The sequence below is a fragment of the Schistocerca serialis genome, chromosome 2 (genome assembly GCF_023864345.2).
Source record: "Schistocerca serialis cubense isolate TAMUIC-IGC-003099 chromosome 2, iqSchSeri2.2, whole genome shotgun sequence".
In the NCBI taxonomy this organism is placed as follows: Eukaryota; Metazoa; Arthropoda; class Insecta; order Orthoptera; family Acrididae; genus Schistocerca; species Schistocerca serialis.
Window position 1 is genome coordinate 191,382,137 of NC_064639.1, and position 6,000 is coordinate 191,388,136.

Genomic DNA, 6,000 nt, shown 5'->3' on the forward strand with positions numbered 1-6,000 from the left:
ACACACACACACACGTACACACATAAAGAATAAAAAGAATAACAGATCCTCATTTGTAAGCACTCTCACAGTGAATGACACATTCACACATAACAAAACACACTCACAAGAACACACACACACACACACACACACACACACACACACGCTGGCATAGACACACACTCACACACAAAAAAAACAATTGAAAAATATCAAACTACAAACTCTACACAAACAAAAGGAGAAAAGGTAAGCCCACAGCGACAGATGACGACACTGCAAACAGTAAACACACACATGTGATCACACAATGAAAAATGTACATGATGAGCTGTAATAAATGATGCTGGAAAATGCCGGGAATCGGCCATCTGGAGTATGGGGACTGAATGAATACATCTCCAGGACCACATACACGGACTAGCAACATCGGAAATCGTAAGTAACACCTAGCGATAATTTAACCTCACGAAGATGCTTCATAAATAAAAAAATAAAAGAAACGAAACGTCATGACGGAAAACAAACTGTTTTTCATTTACTTGCGAAGACTGAACATACCTCCATGAAGTATCCTAATCAGATAATTTTACTAAAATTCCCACATCTCTGGTTGCCGCACTACGTGCGGCGAGCTTTCCCAGGTATCTAGGATTGGAAAAAGTACTGAAGAAGACGCCCTCCTTCCATCAAGAGTCATTATTGTGCTGTAAGCCTAAATGTCGAAACAAGTCGTAGCTGTAGAAGTTCTTTGCGGTTGTGACTGAAAATGATATTATTTTGTGAAGTATGAGGTGAACGTGGGAATATCATCCAGTAACAATCCCCTCACGTTTTTTTACACTGCGTAAACATTATTCCTTTTGTGAATGGACTACGTACTTGTCAAACTCATTCAGCTTAGGTTTCGCTTGTGTGCTTCCTTATGAACAGACGACTGAGCACTCGAATCGTTCCTTACCTACCAGCAGGAGACGCGCAATCTTCTGGCGCACACTAGGAGTCGCCCGCTGAAGTGGCAAGTAACGAGGTCTCGGCGCTGACATCTCCGGCAGACGACGCTGGAGTGTCACGTCGACGAAAAGGCGTCTCACGTGTTCCCGCCAGGTCGGTAACCGGCAAATCACTGATTCGCGCCCACTGAAATTTACTTCACAGGAAGACTATATCTGTCGCTTTCTTTTTACTGAAATATATACAGAAGTTTGCTAGTTTTCGAGATATAAAGTACCGCACTGTCGTTTAGTGAACAAAATACAGGGTGTCCGTGCTTAAAGTCCCAGTTTCAAAACGCTATTTAAAGAGAACCACTGTTCAGAACGACTTCAAATCTGAACAGCAACTTATTGACTCAGGGGGAAGCTTCGTGGAACAAAAAATAATTTAGCAAAAATTTTACCAGTAGATAGCACTGTAACTTACAAATGACGGATAAAACGCAATACGACGGCTACGGTTTGTGTTGCACATTACCATGTGTACTGTTCAATGTGCATGACTGCACAAGTTCGGCAGTCAACTGTTGTGGCACTGTTAGGTAAGCCCATCCACCAAGGCGAGATTGTACCGCATCGGATGGGAAAAAATCAGGTTTTAGTCGTCCTGAGGCGAAAAATCACATAAAAAGCAAAATGACATCACTTTCCCGCTGTTGTGAGACTGACACAAGACACGTTCAGTGTGCTGACCACTGTTTTCTGCCACAAGTGTAAATCGAGAAACTGCATGTTCCACAAAAACGTTCAGAATGCGTTGCGCAATGTGTATCTGTAATTCAGCTACGTTCGTAAGTGGAGCAGTGAACACAATATCTTTCAGAGAACCCCACAGCCAGAAGTCACACAGTTTAAAATCAGGTGATCTTGGCGGCCAGGCTGCAGGGAAATGACGGCTGATTATTCTCGCATTTCTGGAATGCCTCTGCAGCAGCCGCTTCACTGGCTGTGCAATGTGCAGAGGAGCGCCATCTTGCATAAAATTGATTTTACCCACACATCCACGCTGTTGAAGGGCTAGAATGACGCTGGTGCGCAAACTCTCATAGCGTTTACCAGTGGCGTTACAGATAAGTCTAAACATTCTGCGTGGTGTCTGTTTGTTCTATATCGTGTCTCCCTACCACTTTCGCGCAACGACGCTCTGAGCGTGTTTTTTAGGGAATTGACTAGTTTGAACCTGGGACCTGTTGCTGGTAAGGAGACGCCAGACCACACATGACATGTAGAATTCAGAAGAGTTCAGTGAGACTAGCGATGATATAACCAAATACTTAATGATTTCAGCGTCAGCTCCACTGCACTCCCTGTAAAAGAATCTTAATACTAACTAAATTTAGTGGAAGGGGTTCAAGGCTTTCCTATTTTTAGTTAACTGGTAAAATAACGTCGAAAAAGCAGTTAAGTTTACCATTGGAAATTTTATTCTACTCACAAAACGTTGTTTATAAATTGCACTATTGATAAAAGGAAATGTTTTAATACAGGATGGTAAAAACCAACTGCGTTCAACAAATATGTGAACGAATATTCCCTGAATGGGTTTCCAAGTTCTACAATGGATCGAAGGATGACCTATGCCATATCACATCTATAATCTAGGTTTAAATTAAGTTTCACAAAAGAGCAAACTATCAAAATGGTCTACAGTGACCCTCAATTATCTTTAATTACTTATCTAACTTGTCGTAAATTACAGTGGCTGATGTGGCTTCTCAATAACTATATAACAGAAAAATCATCGCGTTTCAGATTTTTATTTCAAGTGGCAAACGTGAACACCATGAGCTTTAATTGACGATCAACACTAGTATTACGCAAAAAGGGGGTGTAACAGATGAGACTTCTGCAGTTGTGAGTGAAGCCTTATGCGCTCAAAAATGCGGCATCGCGTGCATTCATTACCTTGTCGGTGTTTGTCAGGGGGCGGCGGGCAGCACAGCTCCGCTCACCTCGCCATCTCGGAAGCGACTCTGTCCTAACTTCTCCTTACTACAATTTACCGAAGTTGGTTAAAAAAAAACTATCTGGCTGTGGTTTTATCTGACCAATCAGGGTCTCAATGTTAACCAGAATCTCCGCCTACAAAAATTCTGTCTATCCAGTGAGAAACGTTATACTTTTCGTGGTGGGGCAATGTTTTTAAAATTTGCAACATAACAGAGACGCGAAAAAGTCTCACGCTAAAACTTGCAGCTGGTGTGGTCCTTTTAGCGTTATCGTAAGATCTATACTGTTCTTCTGGAGGGCTCTGTCTTTTAACATCGGCTGGGGGGTGGTCCTAACGTAACAGAGACGCGAAAAAGTCTCACGCTAAAACTTGCGGGTGGTGTAGCCCTTTTTGTGTTATCGTAAGATCTATACCGTTCTTCTGGAGGGCTCTAGCTTTTAACATTGGCTGGCTGACGTAACAGAGATGCGAAAAAGTCTCACGCTAAAACTTGCGGGTGGTGTGGTCCTAGCGGTTAGCTGGCGACGTGGGTGTCCGTCCGTCCCCTATCGTAGGGCCTTCCAGCTTAACACGGTTCTGCTCTCAGCTTCTGTTCTCGTTTCTCCCCTCGGAACTGCGTCTGTCTCACGGTGGGAAGGTATGACATGCATTTAGGCACTCTTGTGTTAGTCTGTGGTATTCCATTTGCTCACTCGTTACTCGTATTACTTTGGTTAATTTAATGTCACGATTTATTCGGAGCTATGTGACATACTACTGGACTTGCTTATCATGTCAGGGTTTTCATGGAAGGTGTTGGATTTGCCTGACACCTTACAACAGGACCCGCAGAACGAATCTCCTCGAAGAAATACGCTCCTGCCACAAGCGACACCGTCAACCCTCACCACTCAGTCACTAATGTGGAATGAAGCGGTACCGGTTGATTTGCGTCATGATTTTCTGTTGCCCACATTCTGCAGTTCTGCGAATTGACATGTCCTTGGTGGTGGAAATGGGTTTCGTCTGTGCAGGGACTGATCCATCTCCGTTCATTTTTCACTTCCACGTGCGAAAGAAACTCCGTAACTCTTCAACACAGATGATTTTGTATAGATAACAAAGCAGGATATTTCCTAGGATTTGTGCACCGTGCTCGCAGGCATATCCAACGTTCGGGCAGTTCCCCGTGTAATGCATGTTTGCACACAAACTCTCGACCTCGCCTGTAGTTCTGTAGCCATATCTTCGGCAGACGTCGAATCCCTGCTCTCCTCCCTCTGTAACACTGCTCTTCGAATTTTATAAGCATTTTCTTCTAACTCTTAGCAGGCGTCGGACCAATGCCTTATTTCATACCCGTGACTGTCCGCAACGTCTGCAGGCCTACTGGCGCACAGTCAGGATTCTTTTAAAAGCACGTGTCTGTTTGTATACATATTCTGTCGCTTATCTAATGCTTAAATTTTCGTTTTCTCTTTTCCAAAGACGTTTGCCCCTGCGCCTGTAAATAAATGATGTGTGGCTAGGGCCTCCCGTCGGGTAGACCGTTCGCCTGGAGGAAGCCTTTCGAGTTGACGTCACTTTGGCGACTTGCATGTCGATGGGGATGAAATGATGATAAGCACAAAACAAAACCCAGTCCCTGGGCGGAGAAAATCTCCGACTCAGCCTGGAATCGAACTCGGACCGTTAGACATGACATTAAGTCGTGCTGACCATTCAGATACCAATACTGCGTCGGTAATATGCTGCTCAAATGTCAATAGCAGTGTTTGAGATTAGGGGGAATTGGATAAGATGGTAATTGGATCCAAAACTTGCTTGCAAACAGAAGTCAACAAGTCGTTCTTAGCAGAAATAATAGACAGATGCAAGGGTAATTTCAGAAATGCCTGAAGGAAGTGTGATAGGACCGTTACTGTTTGCAATTTACATTATGCAATGAATGATACTGGAAGCTCCATAGCTGTGTTCGCAGGTGATGCGTTAGTCTATAAGCAGGTAGCAACGCCATAACACTGCGGCAAGTTTCAAGAAGAACTGCAGGAGGTGGATTAGTAATGCAAGGCCTGGCAGTTAATTCTGAAAGTAAATAAATGTATCGTGTTGCGCATAAATAGGCGAATAAATCCGCTATTTTACGATTAAGCTATTGGCGACAAATCACTCAAGATGGTTACTAACACAAAATACCTACGAATAACTATCTGCAGAGAGCTAAAATGGAATAACCACATAAAACAAATTTTAGCAAAAACATTCCTGGCAAACAGAATTCTGCTAATATAAAAAAAAATGGTTCAAATGGCTCTGAGCACTATGGGACTTAACATCTTAGGTCATCAGTCTCGTAGAACTTAGAACTACTTAAACCTAACTAACCTAAGGACATCACACACATCCATGCGCGAGGCAGGATTCGAACCTGCGACCGTAGCAGTCGCGCGGCTCCGGACTGAGCGCCTAGAACCGCGAGACCACCGCGGCCGGCCTACTAATATCAAACATAGTCTTTAACCACAGGGAGAAATTTCGGAGACTGTACATTTGGAGCACAGTACTCTATGGTGGGGAAATACGGACTGTGGGGAAACTGGAACAGAAGAGAATCGAAGCGTTTGAGACCTGGTGCTACAGACAAAAGTTAAAATTAGGTGGACTGATAAGATACGAAATGAGGAGGTTCTCCGCAGAATCGACGAGGAAAGAAATATGTGGAAAACACTAACAAGGAGAAGGGACAGGATGACAGAACACCTGTTAAGACATCAGGGAATAACCTCTGTTGCACTGGGGTAAAAACTGTAGAGGAAAAGAAAAATTGCAATACATCTAGAAAATAATTTAGGACGTTGGTGGAAAGTTCTGCTTTGAGATGAAAAGTTTGGCACGGATGAGAAGATTCTTTACGAGATAAATGACGTACAGAAGGCTTTTTGACCAATTCTTGAATATTGCTCATCATTCTGCGAACCTTACCAGGTTACATTAATAAAGAAGAGCGTTACGGAGTTGATCGACAGGATCTCTTTGCAGACGCTGCATGAGAGGCATTGTGCGATACTGAAAAATTTGCTATGGAGTTTCCGA